The sequence below is a fragment of the Miniopterus natalensis genome, chromosome 5 (assembly GCF_054644295.1).
Source record: "Miniopterus natalensis isolate mMinNat1 chromosome 5, mMinNat1.hap1, whole genome shotgun sequence".
Lineage (NCBI taxonomy): Eukaryota > Metazoa > Chordata > Mammalia > Chiroptera > Miniopteridae > Miniopterus > Miniopterus natalensis.
The window spans coordinates 87,093,170-87,116,859 of NC_142085.1; the positions used below are offsets into that span (position 1 = coordinate 87,093,170).

Below are 23,690 nucleotides of genomic sequence, written 5' to 3' on the forward strand. Positions count from 1 at the left end.
ATTTTTGTGGTCTGTTCTGTGAAGCCAGTTGTCACTCATCCATTTTCTGTCTTCTGTGCTGTGGTTTGGACACCCTTGAAAGATGGCTTTTGTGTTTGTTTTCATGCTCCTTGTGAGGTGGTTTCTAAGAGAAGGATTAGAGTCATTTTTATTTTGACATCTTAAATCAGAAATGTCCTGTTAAAATATATATATTAGAGAGAGAGGAAGAGAAAGGGAGATAGAGAAAGATGGATGTGAGAGAGAGAGACATCGATCTGTTGCCTCCCAAATGTGCCCCGCCCGGGGATCGAGCCTGCCCCCAGGGTATGTGCCCTGCCTGGGAATCTAACCTGGTATCCTTTGTAGTACATGCGATGATGTTCCAACCAACTGAGCACACCAGCCAGGGCATCCTGTTAAGATATTTTTAAAGGCTTTTAAAGGCATTAAAAGTAGATTTATTTTCCCTAAACAAAACCAGAATATTAATAGAATTATATTTTATTTAGAAAATAGAATTTGTCAAAATAATGGCATTGTTCTTTTTTTTTTCCTTTAGCAATTTTAATTTTTTTTTTCCTAATAGAAATAAATTATCATGTCTGAAAGTAACTTAGACACATAGAAAACACTGTCTTTTGGGTGTATTTTTGCTAGAGAGGAAGAGAGAAGGATGTGGGTACAAGGCAGTAATTTTTTTGGTCATGTCCTCCTAGGGAAGCAGCTTCAAGCTGCATCATGTCAAAATGAGAATGAATGAGGTTGTTACTGAAGTCCTGGGCAAGTAAATATTTTCCTAACTCTAGCATCTGTTCATGATTTATTAATAGGTGAACCTATGGATCCTTGAGCCAGACTGCTTGGGTTTGAGCTGAGCCCCTTTCTGTATGATTTGGGATAAATTACATACTTCTCTGTGCTGTGGTTACGTTTTCTGTATGGGAACATAATACCAGCCTTCTAACTTGCCTGTAGTGACTGAAAGATACAGTCCATAGATAATGAACATAAAAGAGCTCATTAGGTCTTAGTTCTTGTTTAATTATTATTAGACTCCCTGCCATCCTTGGGCGTTTTGCCCATCTGCATTTCCTTTTGAGGCTAAAACAGTGGAGCCAGGGCCTCTCTGCTGAGAAATGGCCTCATGATTGCAAAATATCGGAATAGAATGTGAGGCCGGAGACAGGTGAGGGGTTAGAAGCAGAGTTCAAGGTGTCCCAGCTGGGAAGGAAGCTGAGCTTGTGCCACTCGTTTTATTACAGGTTTGGGATTCTGGGACACTGGGTACCTCATCTGTGTCACCTCCATATCTGAAACGCATTCATCCTGCCTACTTCCATCCTAGTCCACAGGACCTGGCCTCAGGGGTACATGGAGCCATCTAGTCATCCTTCAACAGACAGGCTGTTAGGCATAAGGTAGAAGTGGATCCATAGTGCACTGGGCAAGGGGTATCACATTCTAATTGAAGGTTTTCGTCTAAAGTTAATTAAAGTCATCTTTCCTGGGATATGGTCTGGGATGGGGTAGGGAGGGTGGGAAGGGTGCCAGAACATGAGAATCTGTGCTGTGCAGCCTTTTGGTATTTCTAATTGGGTCCACCCACATGCTTGACTCCGAACTCCCAAAACAAACACGCCTGTGTGTTTTGCCCAACATTATTATACTGCTGGGTGTTTTTACTGTACCTTCTGGCAACCTACATTTGGTTTCTCTTCTTCGTTGTTGATGTTTTATGGAATTCTTACTGGCATTTGTGTTTTTTCTCTTGGCCTAGATAGATTTGCTCTACTAAAATACAGAGGAAATTGTCTTCGTCCTGGGAAACTTTCTTTATCCTGAAATAATCCTCCTGTTTAAGCTCACTTCCTACCTTTCTTTCTTCTCCTTGTACAGTCTCCGCAGCAGTGTGCAAAGCAAAAACAAATGTCTCTCTTAGCTTTATTTTTCTCTCTTTACTTTTTAAATTTTTAGAGTTTAAGGAAGTATTTGTTCATCAGATCTTTAAAATAGAAAATAACCTTGGCAATAACATCATGGTCAGTAAGATATATTTTGTAAATTCCTCGGTAGCAGAAATAAATGTTTAATGGTATTGTTTATAAGATAACATAAGTTAATGTTTAGACTTGGGAAGTGTATTTTATTCATTTTATACACACAGTTTAAAACCAAGAGTTTAAAAACTATTGTCTCCTTTTACTTGATCTTTTCACGATTTTAGATTGTAATTTTTCCTCTCTTCAGGAGATTTCTACAGGTGACTAGGGAATTACTTAAACAACATGACCAAAGAGCTCTTTCTTGTCTCCTAGCCCTTAAATTTTTTTTTACCCTTAGTTATACCTTAAAAAAACCTAATTGTTTACTTTTTTTAAAAAAATATATCTTTATTGATTTCAGAGAGAGGAAGGGAGAGGGAGAGAGAGAGAGAAACATCAATGATGAGAGAATCATCATTGATCTGCTGCCTCCTGCACGCCCCCGACTGGGGATCGGGGCCGCAACCTGGACATGTGCCCTGACCGGGAATCGAACCACGATGTCCTGGATCCTCGGTCGGTGCTTACTTGCTGAGCCACGCTCAGCCGGGCAGCATTATTATATTTTGGATTAGCACTGTGCAATAGAAATATAATGAGTCACATGTAACTCTAAATTTTTTTAATAGCTATGGCCAAAGGTCATGGAAATTCAGTGTTTGGTGTAGAAAGGGTTGGGTGGAAGTATGACTTGATCTTTACAGATCCATTCCAGCAGCTTGAAAAAACTTAAAATATGATAATGAATTCATACTGAAACCGTGTTCTTTATTCTCACCACCATACCCCCACCCCAGCTCTGCTCTGCTCTTTCACTTGTATGATGGGATTTCCTTCATTTCTGAAGAATGGAGAATTTAATTATTTAAAAGAAAATTCATTCTCAGCTGGTATGACATTTGTTAGGAACCTTTGGCCCTGTTGTTGAGCAGCTATCTTATTTTTATGTTGAAAAAGAGCCAATTAAATTTTCAAAGATATGACCCAGAGCTAGATGTTCTCTCAAGGTAGTTCACTTCCCTTTTGTAATGATCAAAAGTACAAAACAATTCGTGTTGCCACATAACAGTTAGTGGTTATCATAGAGTTAGCTTAATTTGGAAGGAAATGCCAAGACTTTTATATAATATAATATGAAATTCACTAAAACTCCAAAGATTTATAATAACTACTATAAATGGAGGGCTTCTTTTCAGAATAGATTTAAGCCTGGAAAGTCAACTTTTCCTATTTTTTTTTAGTGAAGATGAATTGTGGCAATTATTTTACTGACATTTTCAAAAGTAATAAAACCTATGGAAGATATTTTCACCCTAAGTTTTCATTCAGCTCATTTGGAAAAATACTAAGAATCTTCTGTGTGTAAGCTACCATGCTAAGTGCTGTGGTTATTGGGGTTATAGGATGAACACAGATTTTATTGAGTATGATATATATAGTTGCAAGTACAGGAAAATTACTTATACTGGCTTAAGCAGTTAGTGAAAGGAATACATTAGCTCATAGAACTAAAAACGTCCAAGGGATGTCATTACTTCACAAATTGGGACCTGGTGTTTCTCCATCTCTGCTTCTATGCTGGCTTCATAGGCTGGCTCATTCAACACGGTTGCCCTTGGGAATATCAGGCTAATAGTCTCCCAGTTCTCCCTTCAGTGAAAAAGAGAGACTGCTCTTCTCCAGTAAGAATTCTGGGCTTGCCTGGCTGGTGTGGCTCAGTGATTGAGCATCCACCCAGGAACCAAGAGGTTGCTGGTCACTGGTCACCGGTCACCGGTTCGATTCCCAGTCAGGGCACATGCTGGGGTTGTGGGCTCGATTCCCAGTAGGGGGTGTGCAAGACACAACTGATTGATAATGTTTCTCTCTCTCTATCCCTCTTCCTTCCTCTCTCTCTAAAAAATCAAAAAACACATCTATTTTTAATCCTCACCAGAGGATATTTTTTCCATTGCTTTTCAGAGAGTGGAAGGGAGAGAAACATTGATTGGTTGCCTCCCACACGCGCCCCATCTGGGGCCGAGCCTACAACCGAGGTACATGCCCTTGGCTGGAATCGAACCCAGGACCCTTCAGTCCGCAGACCGATGCTCTAACCACTGAGCCAAGCCGGCTAGGGCTAAAAACATATTTCTAAAAAAGTGCCGGGCTTGACTCTATTATGTGGAATTAGTCACATGCCCAAGCATGAACCAGTCACTGTGACCAAAGGGAGGCAAAAAACTCTGATTGGCAGGCCTGAGCCAGGGATAGACGGAGTCATCCCTTCCCTGTCATGGAGGCCAGGAGCCAGGTAATAGTGTTTCCCTGGGGGAAAATCAAGGCTCTGCCCTGGAAACGGAGTCAGTGGAGTCACAGATTACCACTGCCTACCATACAGCCTCTCCCTCATAGCCCATAGCCTAGTGGAGGAAGATAGAGTTTTAGCAGCAGTGACAGTAAAGGGTGGTGGTGCTGTGGTGGAGAAAATTCCGGCTGAAGTGGGAGCACCAGCAGGAGCATTTCCATACAAGTCTTAAAGTGTAACAAGTAACAATAAAAAATGGACACTTAAAATTACATGTTAAAGGAAGCATAATTTGGCGAAGGAATATGGCAATTAGCCTTATTTAGGACATTTTCTTGGGCAGCAAACCTGTTGAGGCAGCACCTATCAGCTCTTTCTGGGCTAAGTCTATGCTAGAAGAGAACTGCCTGACCTCCAAATTGCTTGGAGGCTGCAGGGGCTGGGCAGGTACATCTCACCTTCATATCCCCAGGAGTGGTTAACATTCTACATTTTTGTATAATAGGGGCAGGGTCAATCTTGTGACATTGAGTCAACCACTTTGTTACACCTTTTTGGGGAAAAGAGGTGAGCAGGCTCAAGGTGAGGTCTGTACAGGGACCTGAATCACTGCCCCAAGGCAGAGCCAGGACCACAGAGGGACTAGAGATGGAAGGAGGACTTTAGAGATGGAGAGGAGCTCACAGAACATTCCTGAACAACATGGCTTTTGATGTCGGCCTTAATTATGACAAAGGTTCCTCCTGACTGGAGCACTGCCTCTCTTCATCTAAGATCTCCCCTCATGGGAGTCCCTGAGGACTGCTTTTCTCATGTAGGTATAAGCACTCCTGGGTGGGCGAGTGCCCCCATGCTCACCTGTGAAGACTGTCCTAGGAGCTGCCACAGACTCAGGTCGGATTCCCCATGCTCAGGCCTGAGAGGCGTCACAGAGCTCAGGGAACATTAATGTAGTGGCCAGGTGAGTTTAGTTGAGGAAGATCTGCTCTTGAGTGTTGACTGGAGCCCACTGTGAGGACGGAAGCAGGAGTGTGGTCTGACCTAGACCTGGGGGCATCTGTCCTCTGTAGTACCCCCACCCCTATGGTGTTGAAACTACAGTGGCCACCAGTAGGCATAGTCAGAGCTCTATAATTTCATTTGGTGGAGTCTTAGTAATTTGTTGACTAGTGGAAATGTATTTTTCTGGATAAGTTTATCAGAATTGTTTTGTATTTATTTAGCCTCTAGGGTCAACAAACCTCAAACAGTAATGTAGATGTTGAACTTACAGGGCCACTTCTAACTGTTGAGTACAAATCATGGTTACTGAACTAAGTCCTCATTAATTTAGCTCTCTTTTCTAAGGGAGTATCCTTCCCACATGGGCTGCTGTGTGTGTGCCCCTCCCGCATGTGTACTGTTGCCAGGGGGTCTCGCCGTTTGCTCCGAGTGAGATTGGGACTGTTGGTGGGCTTTGAACAGAGAAGTATCAAGAATAGCTATTGCTGTTACCTGTACGTCCAAGCCTGGGGTTTTTAATAGAGTGTTATTTAATTATAGTTTTTATGAAATTATGAGTACAGTGTTTTTCACTCTTTAAAAAGAGCCATGTGTTGCCCCTTAGCATTGAGAGTGATGAGCCTTAGGTCCCTGAAAGAAAACCGCAAAATCCCATTTAAGCCTGCCCAGTGTGGCTCAGTGGTTGAACATTGACCCATGGATCAAGAGGTCACCCATTTGATTCCCGGTCAGGGTAGATGCCCAGGTTGTGGTCTCAATCTCCAGTAGGGGGCATGCAGGAGGCAGCCGATCAGTGTTTCTCTCTCATCTACGTTCCTCTCTCTCTCTGTCCCTCTCCCTTCCTCTCTCTAAAATCAGTAAAAACATATTTTTAAAAACCCATTTAATCAGTGTCCTGGATTGTCTGGCTTTTCATGAGTTTTTCCTTAATTGGTAGATTAGTGTTATATTTCATTTAATCAAAAACGAATCCCTAGTTTATAGCTTGTTCCTCAAATCAATTAGCATTTTAAGTGTTTACCTCTTTTAGAGGTGCAAGCTGCTTATTTTCTTTTTTAAAGTCATACATGTTCATTTTCCATGTAAAGACCGGAACTGTATAGAAATGCAGGGAGTGAAATGTGAGGAAGTCTCTTGGCACATAAGGAGCCAGCTCTGTATTACCACTTCCACATTTATTTCATGTTTTCTTTCTAAGAGCATGTATACTCCTCCAAGTTATACCAACTTCCTCCTGACTTTAGAGGTTAACTTATAGATGAGTGTGTTTGTTCCGTCTACTTCTCCTATGGCTTAGAACATTTTCCTGTCAACAACATAAAAATTGTAGGTGAGTTATTCATTTTGCCTCAAGAATATTCAAACTCTACAGCTTTTAACATTTTTCAGTTGGTTGAAAGTCTGGTTTGAAATTACTTTTATTGGATTCTACACAGAATATCCCATAGCACATGGAAATAGCTCTGTTGCATAACTGTCCTATGTCTAAAAATAACACTAGAGTAGCATCAGCTCTTGCCCAGGGATATGAACCCGCACTCTTTTGGTTATTTGTACTTACTCTGACCACAGACTGGCTTCTAGTATGTCCTGCCAAATGATTCTTTATAGAAAACACCAAGCTTGTTCCACTGAAGTCTGATACTGTTGTAGTCCCTGATAGCACAACAGACAGACTGTGCTGCATGGTGTCTGTCCAGGTTTGACCACCAACACTGAGGGATTTTCATAATTGTATTTATACTTCTCTGAGGTCTTTGGTGCCTGGGATTTTAGATTGTCTGCCTGCACTTAACCCATACACAAAAAGTGATGTGTAGTAAATCTGACTCAAAGAAAGTCAGATGCAAAGTCACAGTCTCTGTTTTAGGATCAGGGTGTGTTTCCCAGCCATATGCTGTTTGAAATTAATACTCCTTTTATTGCCTGTTTTATCACATTAAAAACTGTGGGCCCTCCTCTTGCTTGCAGTATGTACAAGGTTACAAATTATTTATAGAGCCTAAAAGTAGGCGGATAATTGCTCTGGGATCAAGATGCGGAAATTCTGAGATGACTTTATTAGAGAATGTGTTAACGTATCTCAGGTTGTACAGCAAAACCAATATCTGTATCTGAATCACTGTTAAATCTTCGAAAGCACACGTTTTTTAAATTTACTTATGAGTGCCAGCTAGCTTTTTATCTATTGTTTCAACTCCTGTTTCCTTTTGGGTTAAAGATATGATAGTCACATGTATTTTGTTTTTATTAAGTAACTTGCATCTTACTTTAATTAATACATACTAAAATAATGACGTCATACTAAAAGAAATGCAGCTTTGTTTAAAGATGCACAGAGCTTCTCTTCATTTAGGTGGAAATCAAAGACAATTATGAATTATCAAAACTTTGCCTTTTAAAATATGTGGGGGAAAATCATGATGTTGAGTTAAATATGGAGGAAGCGGAACACACTGCTAAGGGCCAGGTAATTTGGCCAAGGAAATGCACAGTAAGTGAAAATGACTAATAAAAACTTCTCTTGGAATTCTTCCTCATTAAAATCACGTTTCAGGGAAGTTTGTAAATTTAGAAAGGATAAATAAGAATCTAAATGTTGTGAAATAAATTTTGATAATATTTAGGAGCTGTCCACTTGTGGTTTTATATCTAACTAGAAGTTAAAATATAAAAATGTAGCCCTGGTTGGTGTGGCTCAGTTGGTTGGGCATCATTCCTGTGCACTGAAAAGTTGCTGGTTTGCTTCCCTGTCAGTGCACATGCCCTGGTTATGGGCTAGATTCCCAGTAGGGGGCATGCAGGAAGCAGCCGATTGATGTTTCACTCTCATGTTGATGTTTTTTCTCTCTCCCTCTCCCTTCTCTCTCTAAAAATCAATAAAAAGATCTTTAAAAGTAATTTATAAAAATGCAAAATTAAGAGGCAGAGAGTTAGAGGAAAGAGTACCAACTTGGAAGTCTTGTACCAGGGTTCTTATTTGTCTCAGCTATTATTTACTAATAATGGCTAAAGTAAGCCATTATTTACTAAAATAAGCCTCTTAATCTCTCTTAGCTTCTTACATTACATTTCTTCCCTTTGGGTTTTTTAAGTTATTTTTAAGTTTTTTGAGGTATATATGTATATATCCTTTAGTATTTCCTGTAGTAACTGTCTATAGTTCTTATATTTCAGAAAATACCTTAATGTTATCCTCACTTTTCTGGGTATGCAATTCTAAGTTAACAGTGGTTTTCCCTCAAAACTTTGAAAATACGGCTTTTTGCTTTCTAGTATTCATTGTTGCCCTTGAGAAGTCTGCTGCCAATCTAATGATCATTTCCTTTTAACTCTTTTTTACAAGATTTTCTCTTTATCCTTGATGTTTTTCAGCTTTGCTACAATCTATCTAGAAGATACTTATTTTTATCCACTCTGTTTGGCACACCTCTGTCTTCAATTCTGGAAAATCGTTAGCGTTAGTTCTAATATTGCTTCCCACCACCATTCGTTCTAGCTTCATTTCTGGAAATACGATTAGATCATGTTTCTTTTCACCTTTTATGTTACCTGACTCTTTATGTATGTTTTAATTTTTTTCTATACTCTGAGCAGGCTTCTAAATAGAAGCTTGAGTTTTCATTTTGTGCCTGGTGTTTTCTTCCATCTATTGAGTTTTTAATCAGTGACCATATTTTTAATTTCCAGGATTCCAAATAAATATTTGTTTTCAAATCTGCCACTTGATTCATTATCTGACTGATTTTGTTTCCAAAAAATTGGGGGCGAGTATTTTTCTTTTGTGTCTCTTCAAAGGTTTTAACACATTTATATTAAAGTCATTTTCAGTTTGCCATGTTTTCATCTTGCCAGGAGTGACTTTTCAGATTAAGTTTTTGTCATTCTTTCTTGAAATTAGTTTCCCTCTCGTACATTGGACTTTTAGTTTAGAAGCCTGTCTTAAGTGGGAATCTTTGTCCCTCTCTCTGCCCTCTCCTCTACCTGGTTAGTGGTTTTTCTGTTGTCTCAGCCTCACGCCAGGCCCCTAGCTTAGAGGTGGATCTTAATTGGAGGTACAGTTCCTATTCTTGATATCAAGGATAAGGCAGATCTATTCCCTTGGCTAGGTTTAGGTTGCAAGCTCTCTCTGCTTCCTGCTACTGTTCCAGGTGTCAGCTTTATCTCAGCCACAGCTGCCAGCATTGGTCACAGAAGCCTTTTTGGTTTCTTTCCATGGCTAGTGTGTGCTTCATCCAGCCCATGCCATTTCATGCACTGAATCTTGCTCTGAACCATTTGCCTCCATCGTCTCCCTGCCTAACAAGAACTTGTGCCTTTGGCTGCTGGTTCCGCTCCAGGCCTCTACCTGTTTCTGAACAGTAAAGCCGTGGCTTTAGCCCCTATGGCTAGCCTGTTTTTTGTTCCATGCACCTTGTTTTTCTTGTTTGTAAACATGACTGACTGCTTCCCTCCCTCACTCACTTCCTAAAAATATTTTATCTGTCATTGCTATCATTTGGAGTAGTGAATGGTATTTAAAACCTGAACTCACAAGGCATCCTTCCCAGAAACTCTGTGTTTTAGTTTCTTTATCTTTCCTAAGTAATCTTGAAGGTCTCTTCCAGCTCCAAAAATTCTGACTTCCCCATATGTACAGGCAACAAGAGAAGTTATCTGTGGAGTCAGGTGTTTGGCATGTTACAGTCAACCCAATCACTTTCCAGTCCTTGTGGATCTGGGCCAAACAAGCTCATGAATTATTGATTTAAAAAGATTTCCAAAGTATTGTGACCTCTGCAGAAGATTTTCTAGCTATTATTTGCCTTCTCAGTTATTATATTCCATGCTGGACTTTTCTTTTGTAGAAAAAAGAAAAACTCTCTCTCTAAATCATATGAATTCTTATTGGCCCACTAGCCGTTATCTCCATGTCTCTCTCCACATACATCTCTTTTCCTTTGCATGACTTCAGAAACCTGGGTGCTTCTAGAAATAGCTACTTTAAGAACCAAGGACTTGTTTTCATTTTCTACTAGGAAGTAGTAATAGGTTTTCCAGCAATCTGATTATTCCAGCATGGCCCAAAGGGGCCTTGAGAAGGGACGGAGAGAGGTCACTGTCAGTCAGAAAGAGGTGGAATTTACTTTTTTCAAGCTTCTGAAGTCTGTTCATGGATGATCACTAGAACTGTTTATGTTTTACAAATAATGTTTAATAAAGAACTGCCAAAATTGCCGTTAACATTTTTTGAAAAATAAATAACTTAGCAAGGAAGCAGCCATATGGTATCTGTTTAAAACTGGAGGTCGGAGTCTGTTTTAAAAAATAGACCTACAAAAAGGCTGAACACACACCAAAACATCCCCTCCACTTTAATAAAAGTAATATGTAACCATTCGTGGCTAAATTTTAAAATTAGAAGAATTTAAAACTTTACAAATGGCATATTAAATTTGGCAAGCAGAAATTTTGAGGAAATATAAATGTGATCCCAGTTCAGTGATTCTGTGATTCTATTACAGTTAACCTTCTCATCAGCAGAAGGAATCCTTCTCATCAGCAGAAGGAATTGTAGACGGCTACAGTTTTTAAGGAACCAGGTGCTGCTAAAGGAAGAGAGGGCGAGGGCCTGGCATTAGACGGGAAGGCAGACAAGGAAGCAGGTGATAGTGGGGGCTGATGGGCCCTTAGTGAACCCAGACGAGAAGATGGTACTACTGTGACCTTGTGTCCCTGGGTTTACCCTCTGACTGTAGCCCCTGACTCTCCGGCACACAGAGGTGCTACCTGGCCTTCAGAATACGTGGCCCTCAAAACTGACATCAAAAGTGACATATAACATCTTAACTGAAAGTTTGAACTATCCGTGAAATTTCCTTTTGATGAATCTTTTTTTCTTTTGACTGGTTTGTCTGTAAAATAAGACCATCTATAAAGTCATTAGAATTTTTTGCATGAAAAATTATGATCATTAATGCTAAAATGATTTATAACAAAACTGAGTTGTTCTCTCCAGTTTAACTGCTTTATTCAGGTAATGTTCTCAGCCCTTTCGAACAGCATCTGATAAGCCTTTTGTCTTATGTTTAAAGCATATCAGCAACTCATCTATCTCTAATAGCCTCTGATGGCATTTGTGAATTGGGCTAATTATTAATTAGCTCAGTTGGTTAAAACACTTTGTTGGAGAGAGCAGAGTATTGCTTCAGCCCCTGGGTCGGCCAGTTAAGTTCTTTTAAGTTTTCTGAGCACAGAGTCTTGGTCCTCAAAGAGGAGTAGATCCTCACATTGCTGTTACCAAAACAACTTCTGGTGCATGACTTGAGCATAGTGTGTATGTCAGTACCATTTTCATTAAAACACACTTTTTTCAAGTACATAATTGTATAGTTGCCCCTGGTGGGACAGGCAAAGAATTAAATTTTAAATAAATTTTTATCTTTGCAATTTTTGTATAGTATTCAGCAGATTACTGTTCACTCCATAATATACAAAGAATCTTTATCATGTGGTTCTAGGTCTCTGTGTGACCATAACTTTGCAGAAAATGTGCCAGATGTAGTTTTGTCTGATCTACAGTTACTTGTTAGAGTTATTTTATTTGATAGTGCCAAAGAGCCATTGTAGAAATGTGGTGCCAAATTGCAAGAAGCGCCTCCTTTTGTATCTTATTTGAATCAATTAAAAAATGCAAATATATGTTCATTGAAAGGCCATGACTTTAATTTCAGGATAGCCCTTGTTTTATGCAGCTTTTATTTTGTTGTAACGGCTTATGATAAATTTTACAAGGGAGGAAACTTGACCATCAAGAGGAGGCCAGGGCAGGAATGGGATCCTGAGGCTTTGGGCGTCCATCTGAGTGGATAACTTTGTTATCTTTTGCGTCAGGACATCTTCACTTGGAACTTTCAAATATGGAAGCTGACTGAGTTTGTAGTATGTTTTTAAAAGCAGTGTGCAGAACAGATGCTGTCATTTGGTTTTGGAAAATCATACATGTATGCTTTTATACACATGGACTATCTCTGGAAGAAAATACAAGACCCACTTGGTAATCACGGTTACCTCTGGTTATGGGAAATGGTGCAGCGGTAACAAGATGTTGGTGAAGTCAGGTGACAGCTCTAACCTTGGGTAATTTACTTAAAGCCTCTAGCCCTGACTGGTGTGGCTCACTTGGTTGGAGCACTGTCCCTTGCACCAAAAAGTTGTAGGTTCGATTCCCAGTCAGGATGTTTATGAGATGCAACCAGTTGATGTTTCTTTCTCACATCGATGTTTCCCTCCCTCCCTCCCTCCCATTTCCCTTCCTCTCTCTCTCAAATCAGTAAAACATATCCTCGGGTGAGGATTAAACAGAATTAAAGTCTGTGTCTTGGTGCTCTCTTCTAGGAAATGGGGAATGTGGTAGACATCTATTACTTTTGACATGCAGCGTCCATCCACCCTTCATGTGAGCCCTGCCCTTCCCTTCTCTCCAGCTCCTGCTCCTGCTCCCGCTCCCGCTCGGGTTCCAGTGCAGCCCTGGGAGATTCCGTGACCTAGGACTAGCTTAGTCTTTTCCATTCCCTGGCCAGCAGTGATGGCTTCAGGAATGGGGTCATGACTTTTGTTAGCACATCTGAAGATGAAATTCTTGTTCTTTCCCACTGGACTTGAATGAGGAGAGGACGTGAGGTTTGGAGTAGCAGTCACCCACGTTCTAACCGAAGGAACTGGAGAAAAAGCCAACATGGAGGAAAGCACGGAGCCTGGAGAGATGTGGCTGGGGCCTGAATTCAGTTCTGCACCTGAAGTTTATTCTGCCCCGGCTTCTGACTAGACTCCTCACTTACATAAGCCAATAAATTCACTTTGGGGCTTTAGTTGTTTTCTTGTCATGTATGTGAGAAAACAAAATCCCAGCAGGTACAGGGTAATAGCATTTAAATTTTAGGGTTACTGGATGATTAAATGACATGTATCTATAAAGTGTGGTGCTTGGCACATAGGTAGCACTCAGTGGTAATTTTTAGAATATTTAGTCATAAGTCCACCTCACATTTTACTAATAATTTGCTCTAAGGTGATGTAGAGACTGCAAAAGAGATTATAACCAAGTGTATATAGTTTTTTAGCCTAGCACAAATATACTCTATGTCTATTCAAGGCCAAATACTTTGTTGAGATAAAATAAAAGTCTCTGTGGCATATTACAGCCAAGAAGCACCAGCTCTACTCAGGTTCCAGGGTTTATTTAAATCCCCTATTGTTTTTGAATTAAAAAAATAATAACAATTCCATGCTATCTGCTAATTAAAAAAGAAAAAGCTGTGTTGGGTGACTTAAACAAACACACCAGGAACTCAACAGTAACAAAATAAGCAAGGACTGATCAGACCATTGGAAGACAACACCTCATGACTGCATGGATTTTGACTACTCTTCATTCTTCAGCTTCTCCAAGGCCAAAAAGTCAGAAGATCAAACTACTATAGGGATAGAAAAAAAAAATTAAAGCTGTTAACATTGAACCACAGAACCCATTGGATTACATAATATCAGAAATACCATTTTTGGTTTTCTGACATCTCAACACTCCTAAAAATGCAGTGTGGCATATTTTTTAAAGATGAAATTGAATTAAAAATCAATTTCTATTTCTAGAATTTGAGTAGCATGAGATAATTTAAAAGGCCCTGGAGTGCTTCAATAATGCTTGAGAATCATTGTTCTTAATAATAGAAATGAGCTCTGCAATGACAAGTATTTTATACACACTAGCTAACCTGATTTTTAAAATAAAATTGTTTCTAATGACTATGGAGCTCATAGTCCCCATCTACAATAATCTGGACACTTTTTCCCTTAGGACTTTTATATGGTTATCTCATCCCAGACACCATATTTCTAAAGTGTTTTCTTTTTTTATTACCAATAAGCACAAGATACAGTACGTGGTTTTGTTTTTGTTTTTACCGCTTCATTATTTTTACATTGTGAAAAAGTAGTTGTAGTAAATTAGTGAGAAAACATTTGGCATAAATGTAAATAACTAGGAAATCAAGCTGATATATAGATTATTTTTATGCAGTAATAATGGAAACTGTTGATGGCATTCTGCACCAGCCTGCACTACCGATACTGAACAAGGCCTGACCAGCTTGACATTCCTCAGATGGAAAGAACCTGAAGGTTAAAGTAGGTAGTGAGCAGGGTAGGGTTGGAGCTTAACTGCAAATAAATGGTAAGTCAGGTTCTTACAGAGAAAGTTCTTTGATAGAAAATGTAGGGTCTGATGACGGTGGTAAGAGGAATTACAGCAATAATAGGTTATACTCATATAGCTCTCACTGTGGTCCAGGCACTGTGCCAAACTCTCTACACGTACTAACCTACTGAATCTTCTTAGCAGCTCTTGGAGGCAGGTGCTGTGACCACCCCCATTGTTCAGAGAGCAGAGGCATGGGATGGTGAGGCGATTTGCTCTGGGCACCCAGTTAGAAAGTATGAAGATAGGGTGCTAGTGCCTTCACTGCCACCTGCCTGCCTCCCAAGTGGTGTGTTCCTTTGATGAGCCACAGGGAGCTGGTGCTTTGGAGACTGAATAAATGGTTAGAGTGCAGCACTCACCTTCATGTTCATCATCCAGGATACCTTGCACTTGGACCAGACTTAAGTGCTGCACCAGACTTGACAGTATGGGAAATTATTGAAAAAACAGTTTGCTCATTTCCACTTACAGGTATGGAGTTATTTCCACATGGTAATACTGTCTTAATGAAATTAATGCTCTTCAAGGAAAGGATATTTGGAATAGCAGGTGATGATAACTACAGGTATCTGAGTTAACTCTCACTAGAAGCTGCCTTTAACCTCCTTGGTCCACACAGATTTTTCCTTAGGATTTATTTATAATACTTATTTACCAACTCCTTGTAATGTGTCATGCTTTTAATTGTTTTTCAAGTTGATACATTCAGCATATATTTATTGAGACCTTACTGTGTTCCACGCATGGGAGATAGGGATTTAGGACCAAACTGTTCCTTGAAGACTGGGTAGGTTCCATATGGGCAGAGAGACCAGGACATCTTACTAAATGAGAATAGGGTATTCAGTTCAGAGATAAGCATGAGAAAGGCTTTATTTCTTTTATTTTCTGAGATACATCAAACTAGGAAACTGAATGTCTGTCACACATGTCCTGCTGTTTGGGAACCTTACTGCACAAACTGTTTTCTGGACTTGCTTTAATAGTGCCATTATGCTTCTGTTAATAACGTAACCATGCAGAGGCCTGCTTAGATGCAAATGCTGATTAGAAGTAATAGCAGGCATTTGCCAGGAGTGAATTAGTAGTGTGGATGTATTGCAAATATGAATGGTATTTTGTGGGTTACATTGATTTTCCAAAAAAGGAAGGAAATTGAGGAAGGGAGGGAGGAAGAGTTTTAAAATTCAAAGAAGATAACTACTTTGTTAGTCTTCTAGGATCAGCTCCCTAATTTTGGATTCTATCATGGGAATTCTGCCAGGTGAGAGAGCAGTGTTGTCACATGGACTGAGAGGGTCAGGAGTTCTGCTTTCCGCCTACTACTGACTTAGGCACAGTTTATTCCTTAAGTTCTCCATAGAATTCCAAATAGTCACTGTTTTAATATCTTAGAAGTAGTCAAAGTTGTTTATAGGTGCATTGTCCTTTCCAACAACACTAATACAATGAACATAGGAAATATCATACTGTACCAGCTATCACTGTGTAAGTTTCTGGTTTCAGCTTTTCAGCAGTGAATTTATTCATGACCATTACCTCCTAGGACTGATTATATTTTTGTTTTAAAACAGATCTGAAATATAACATTTTCTCAGAGTACCTTGCTCATTAAGGATAATTTTGGTGTGTTATATAGTTTATCAGGGCATTTTGTTTGTGTGTTGGAATTTCTTGATTTTAGAGAAAGAGAGGAAAGGAGGTGGGAGGGGTTGGGGGGAGAGAGAGAGAAGCAGTGATTTAGTGTTCCATTTATTTATGCATTCACTGGTTGCTTCTTGTATGTGCCCTGACCAGAGTTCAAACCTGCAAACTTGGCATATCCGGACGACACTCTAACCAACTGAGCGATCCCCGGGGTGTTTTTTCTCTTTTTAAAATTATAGCCTTGCCCGGCCAGGCATGGCTCAGCGGTTGAGCGTCAACCTAGGATTCAGGCTATCGGGGTTCGATTCCCGGTCAGGGCACATGTCCGGGTTGTGGGTTCGATCAATGACTCTCTCATCATTGATGTTTCTGTCTCTCTCTCCCTCTCCTGTCCTCTCTCTGAAATCAATAAAGATATATTTTTAAAAAATAAAATAAAATTATAGCCTTGCTGTGCTTACCTAACTACTGTCTCCTTTGCTTTGGCGATATCATGACGTTAGGAAATTGTTATGCTAAACAAATGTTTCTCAGCCCTTAAATGGCCTCTCTCTGTTTAGCAGCTATGCCTTAAATAGCTTACTTGGTTATATCACACCTTTCAAGCGAAACAGAATGCTGGAGGAAATGCACCTGACCTGGGTTTTGTTCAGTGCTGCTCTGAAGAGCAGGGCAATTCGGTAAGGGTTGTCTGCATCTAAAGTTGGGACAACTAAGTAGAACTTGGGGCTACACGGATGACTTTCTATTTGATAAGAGTCCAAGGGCTATGCCAGGTTCTAGAGAGAAAGACAAAGCCGACAGCTGTGCTGGCCCGTGAGGCTTGTCTGGTGAGGAAGACGGACAGGGCATGCCAGGTGGAGGGCCGTTCGGGGGTCAGAGTCAGAGAAGGCTTCCCGAAGGAGGCACATTGTAACTTATCTGTACATTTTGCTCTGATTCTTTGTGATTTGGGGGAGTGATTGCAGGCAGGAAGATAGGTACTTCATTTTATTGCTTGACATTGAGTTTCGCTCTAAAAGTGGTGTGTGTTTGGTTTTTTTCTGACTTCTATGCATCCAAAACCCAAAAGCAGTACCATAATTTTATCTGAGACTCTGTTCTTGAATTCTGAGTGGTTTGGATTTTAGGAGGTATATGATGTACAGAGTGTGAAAGGCACCCCACAGGGCTAGGCAACCCTTGCAATCAAACATAGTATTTCAGCAAAGCTCGCTAAGTGGGATGGAAAAGGTCTAATTGAGCTGTGTGCCAATTAGGACAGAGCTTGTAGCCAGAAAAGTCAGCTCAGGTTTTGTCAGACGAGTTAGTGAAAATATTAGGTTTTCAGAGATATTTTTAGAGAGAAGTGTGGGTAATTAATTGTGGTCTTATATTCCCAAACATAGGACTCTGCTTTTTCACTTTTTTTCCTTTTATGGACTTGATGTTCATTAGAGTTGTGGGACATTATGTTAGAACCTGGAGGTGAAATGACTGGATTTGTGTCTTGCTGTGTGAGATGAATTCTGTGTTCTGAGCTGTAGAAGTAAATTGCTACCAAGGCGAATTCAGGTATATTGTTCTTTAATAATGATACTGATACAGTTTCATTTATCTTTTTAAAAGCTCAAATTATGACATGCTTCTCATGCAACTCCAAATAGATGAAATGTGTCTTTGTGTTTATTTGGGTTCAGCACCACCACATTTGATTGTGTGCAGTGGTCTGCGTACATTTGTGTCTCCCTTACTAGACAGTAGGCTCTTTTTAGGTAGGGAACCTGGTATTTTCTTTTTTGCCTCTGGCCTCTGGCATGGTAGGCGCTCATGTACATGTCTGTAGGAGAAGCAGGAGTCCAAGGAGGAGGTGGGTATACTGTTTTGGCTTGATGCTTGGACATCCTGGTCTCCCATGTTCTTCAGAACCTCCCAGAGGTGTCATTGTGCTCTCTTAGATTACAAACTGTCATGAGCACAACTTTAAGAAACAGATTTCAGGAAATTCACCTGATTGGCTAACTGCTCTGGAGTTCAGGAAAATTTATCTACACCTGTATATATCTACTTAGTTTGGGGCTCTGTCCAGGGTCTCTCGTACCCACTGATCGCTTCGAAGTGGAAGGCAAGGAACTGGGCTCAGTGCCCTGTGAAGTCATGGGGACTTCTTTCACAGTTAAGTGGGAAACTAGCCTTCCCTCCACACGCCTCGCCGTGATGGCATTCCTGCTCGCTCTTCTCCATTTGCCATATTCCTCCAGGCGGCAGAGTAGGTGCGAAGGAGCTTTGGATCCCGCCAGACCAGAGGTTGAATCCTTGGTCTGCCATTCTTCATTAGTTTCTGTTTGGTGATATTACCTTAAATCTCTGAGCCAAGTTCTCACGTCTGAAATGACAATGATTAATAGATAAGCTCTACCTCACAGGCCTGCAGTAAGGATGAAATGAGATACTTTCAATAAAGTGGTACAGGATACGCCACTTAGTAAGTCTGGGTAAACGTGGCTCTCTTTCTTCACTGACAATCCCTTTGTGTGCCATGAGACAGTGGATAGTTAACTCTGGCATTTATTTGAGAAGTTGAGATGTCATTACAGCAAGGGTTCAGCTGTTAATTACAGCAATGTCCTTTTCACATAAGTGAGTCCAGTACCATAATAAATACCATTAATCTTGAGAAGTCAAAATTACCTTGAGAGGTGAAGAGGGGCAGTGCTGAAAATGGAATGAGAAGCTGGGTTCAAGAATCAAGGTCATAGCCAATTTTGCCACCAATGGGTCATAAGAAACATTTGTTGGAACAGTTTGGCAGATTGTATTGAATCTAGGACAAAATTCAACCCATCTTGTCCTGGACCATTCATTCTGCTCAGCACCCTCCTCAAAGTCCCATGGTCATTAGGTGTAGAACCTAGACTCAAACCCAGTCTGGTGACTTCAGACCTGGTGTGCTCTTTCTGTTCCCTGTCACCTTATTCTTAGAATGTACCCAGTGTACATTCAGTAGATGTTGATGCTGAAGACATTGCTTTGTGAATTCTATGAAATCTTCCATCCCCTTTCCTGCTTGTAACATAGGAATGACTAAAACTATTGTGAGATTATAATGGAATGATTGAAGTAGAAGTGGCACACACAACAATTTTATACATATTTTATCATTATCAAGGCGTGGCTTTACATCATTTAGGCTGGGATAATGCCTGTTTGCAGGGTCATGGGTAACTAATCTGGAGACGAGCCTTATAAAGATGAATAGAAATGTACCATTAGGGTTATAGCATGGGCAGATAACACCTGGGATATTGTGACACCCAGGATGGGGATGACAGGTGAGTCCACAGCGACCGGGAGCTGTGCTTTGAGCTGCACTTGAAAGGCTCCAGGCATGCTGGAGAGCTCTCTGAGTGCGCAGGTGGAGACAGTGAAAACCTGGTAACGGCTTCTCAGGGCATGTGGCACATGGATTTAATAGGGGAGTGGTGTGGTAACTGGACCAGCAAAGGGATTTTATATTTGATCTTCAGGATTAAATGTTGACTTTCAGCAGAGCTGATCAGATGGGTGTGCCTGGTAAACCTTTTAAAAAGTTCCAAGGGGGCTGACTGTCTTCTAGGAGTGGAATGTGGTTTGGATAAGACTTGGAAGAAAATAAGAGTAAAAAAAGGAACTGGATTTGGCTGGAAGTAAATGGATGATTCCTACTGCAGAGCCAGCATTATCACAAGCCTGTGGTTAGAAGAGGGAGGTCTAGCAGTGCCTGCTAAGTCTCATTGGAAGGATGCAGGGAGACTTTGGTGAAGTTCTGTGAGCTCTGTCTTAGCCTTCCGAATTACAGTTATAGTCTGTTTCTTTAAAATAGATCATCTCAGATATTCTGAACACAATTGTTTTCTAGCATATGAAACCAATTCTTTTATTTCCTGAATGTAGCACACGTTATGATGAGGTAATTAAATTTTGAAATTTTGACTTTTAGCATAAGAACTACATGCTTGTTTAGTATTTACTTTTATATCTTCTTAGTTGTTGCCAGTGGTTGATCCTTCAGGCCAAGCGTCTTAATTAGTTTTACAAGTTAGTATTAGCCAGCTGTCTAAATTGGGATGAGGTGACGTTTTCACCCCAACTAGGATGAATAGTTGACTCCACATCCATCTGAGGCATCAGACCTGAACGTGCCCTTGTTGGTTGTGGCTGATAGATTCTGGGAGCAAGACATCCTGGGGCCTGCGGGACCGAGGGGCTTGTTGGTTCAGAGCATAGTCAGGGGTTTATCTCATAAATGTTCGGAGAGCCGGTAACATGAAGGCACTGCAAAATCAAAAATCTGCTAGTAGAAAACTTCACAGGTAGCTTTGGAAATTTAGAAATTAATTCCAGGTTAATTATCTTTCAGTACCTAGCCCCAAAGTCAGGCTTTTAATTGGGTTAAGAGTTGGTTGACTAAAATAAATAAATAATACTTTCATCCGGAAAGTGGTTGCCCTCACCTGCCTCAGTGGATTGCTCTTGTGAATGTAGGTTCTGTCTGAGTAAACCACTCAGTAGTTTCCAAGAAAAATGGAAAAAGTGCATGGTCACCTGCTGGCCTTCTACCTCCACCCCCATTAAAATTATCATCCTTCTAAAAATATAAGGGGCTTATGATAACAGTCCACTACAGGCAAAACATTCTCAGACTGTTCTGACTTTCTATTGCACCTGACTACTGTTACATATTACATCTCTGCAGTCAGGGCTTCCAGCTCGGTGCTCCCTTTAATTAGGTTGTACCATAGACAGTAGCCCACAGTGGGTGGTTTTGGTCAAATCAAGAAACACATGTGGCAGAAAGAGCATGGATTCTGGAGTCAGCAGATTCTGGCTGCAAATCCTCTTTTTAGCTTAGTAAATGTGTCACCTTGAGCAAGCTGCTCTTTGAACCTCAGATTCTTCTGTGACATGGTGATATCACCTGCCTCAAAAAGTTGTGAGGATTAAACTAATATGTATATATAATATATATACCAATATGTAAATATATGTTATATAGTTTACATTATATGTGTCATTTAGTATAGTTGTTTGGTACACGAAGTTCCTTATTCGATGTTAATTTTTTTTCTCCCTTTTCCCTACAAGAGTCTTGCCATCAAATATGGTGCCATACAGCTTGGCTTTTATGTCAGGAAAATCTCACAATATAATATCTTGATTATAAAGACTGCAATCAACCAGCTGAAATATTCATTCCAAAATTTAAGTCTAGTCACAACTATCAGATCGATCACTACCCTGGTTAATTATAAGTTGTGGTGGTGTTTTTTACCAATTTCAGGTAATGTTAGTATCTGAATTAGAATAATAAATTTGGCATTTCAGTGTTTAAATTTCAATAAAACAGTGATTTCTCAAAATTTAATGAAGCAGAAATGTATTAGAAATGGTTTGGAGGATGTCCAGTGTTTCATGGTGACAAAATGAAATGCGCAGCGTCCTAATAGATATGTACTCGAGCCCTACTTTAAGAGAATAACTCTTCCGTAAGGTATTCATAGGTGCTAATGAGACAATGTAGTAAGTTTTCTTCTTACTACTTTAATATATATAAAACTTTAGTTTTAAAACAAAAATAATATATTACAGCCCAGCCAGGCGTAGCTCAGCAGTTGAGCATCGACCTAGGATCCAGGAGATTGAGATTCGATTCCCAGTCGGGGCACATGCCTGGGTTGTGGGCTCGATCCCCAGTTTTGGACGTTCAGGAGGCAGCCGAGCAATGACTCTCTCATCACTGATATTTTACTCTCTCTCCCCCTCTCTCTTTCTCTCTGAAATTAATAAAGACATGTTTAAAAATAAATAAACAAAAATAATATGTTACAAATATAACGTATTTCATGTCTAGAAAGGATCCCTTAATCTCTTGACTCTAGTTTATTATATCTACAGAGTACAGAGAGGACATTCCTTATTCAGGAAGGCAGTATACTATAATGGTCAAGTACGCAGACATAAGCCAGACTATCTGGGTTAGAAATCCAGCTTAATCATTTATTAGCTGAATGGCCTTGGGCAAGTTTCTAAATCTCTGTTTTCTGTATTATTTGCAAAATCAGGACAATAATAGTTGCTGTCTTGTAGGGTTCATGAGTTAATGAGTTATTGCCTAGAAGGTGCTTAGAATCATATCTAGCACACAGTGTTAGCTGTTTTTAAAGCTTTGAAAATTGGGAAGGAATTAGTTTATTTTCTGTTTATTTCTCTCATCTCAAAGTGATTGCTGAAATAAGTGGGAAAAATTGTGAGAAAGTAGTAAGAATGGAAAATGTTTAAAAAGCAGAGAATAAAATCAGGAAGAAACTTAATGTGGTACAGTTGGGAGGGTGGGTCCAGCACGGAGGAGCTGAAGCCGAGAGGGAATCATGCTCCGTATCATAAACATGGAGCTGTGTTTAAAGCTGTCAGTTAAAACTTTCAGTGCAAATTCATTGCGTTACACCAAAGTGCAAATCAAACTTGAAGCCCACTTTTCATCTAGAACATCAGAGTTACTGTATGCCTTATATATTAAAAGACCACATACCAGTCGCGTGTCTTAAAGCTTTGTGAAGTTCTCCAACACAGCATACCATAATAGATGTCCTTATTTTAAAAGATTGGGACTGGCAGGTGGTCGATCAGTCCAAAAAAAGGAGAGAGAGAAAAGCTGGTGAAAATAGTGAATCATTAAAAAATGGTGCATGGACACCTTATATATTTTACTGTAACTTAAAGTGTAATTTCTGAGTAGCAGATTAATCAGTAAGTAGTGTTTCCATGTATTCACTACACAGATGTCACGATGTCTTTTCCAATTCAAGGCTTGCGCTACTTGCTGTGAAACAGCATTGCCAATGTTTTACTCAAGAAAGGTCCTGATGGGGCTTCAGATTGTCTTCCTTACACATACATGCATATACACATACACCGGTTTCTGTTTAAAAAAAACAATTTACTGAGATGTAAGTCACATACCATACAATTCACTTATTTAAAGTTTTCATGTACAATTTAATGGCTATACCATTTATTTTGAACAGGACTCTAAAGCCTCTTGGAAAGAAAAGGTTCCAGTGTGCTCTGTCTCTATCTAGATTATTCTTTCTCATTTTTGACAGTTGTATCACCTTCACTTAATTCAACTGCAGTCATTTTTAGTGACCTGCCTGTATTGAGTCTGTGAATTTAACTTAGTGTTCGTAGTTACGTTTGTATTCACGAGTGTCCCTGTGAGCTGCTCAAGCTCACTCCCCCAGCAAGTGAATTCTGTGGTTCATCAGTCCTGCTGTCTTACTCAGTACATTTAAATAGTTACTTGAAGAGAATTGCTGCTTCAAGAGTCTCAAGTATCTAAAATGGTTTAGCTAGAGTAAATATAATTACATCTTTCTTGTTTTCTAGCTATTATAGCAAATTGCCAAATTCCACCTAATTTATACAGCATAAGACTTAGTCATTTCTCTACTTAGCTAGCAAATAATTAGCCTTG

The 23,690-nt window shown here is 39.9% G+C and overlaps 1 protein-coding gene across 4 annotated transcripts in view; it reads left to right on the top strand.

The window, feature by feature from the left end:
• TULP4 (TUB like protein 4) overlaps positions 1-23,690 on the top strand; it is a 147,212-nt gene that overhangs the window by 50,800 nt on the left and 72,722 nt on the right. The gene's annotated exons all lie outside the window — the stretch shown is intronic.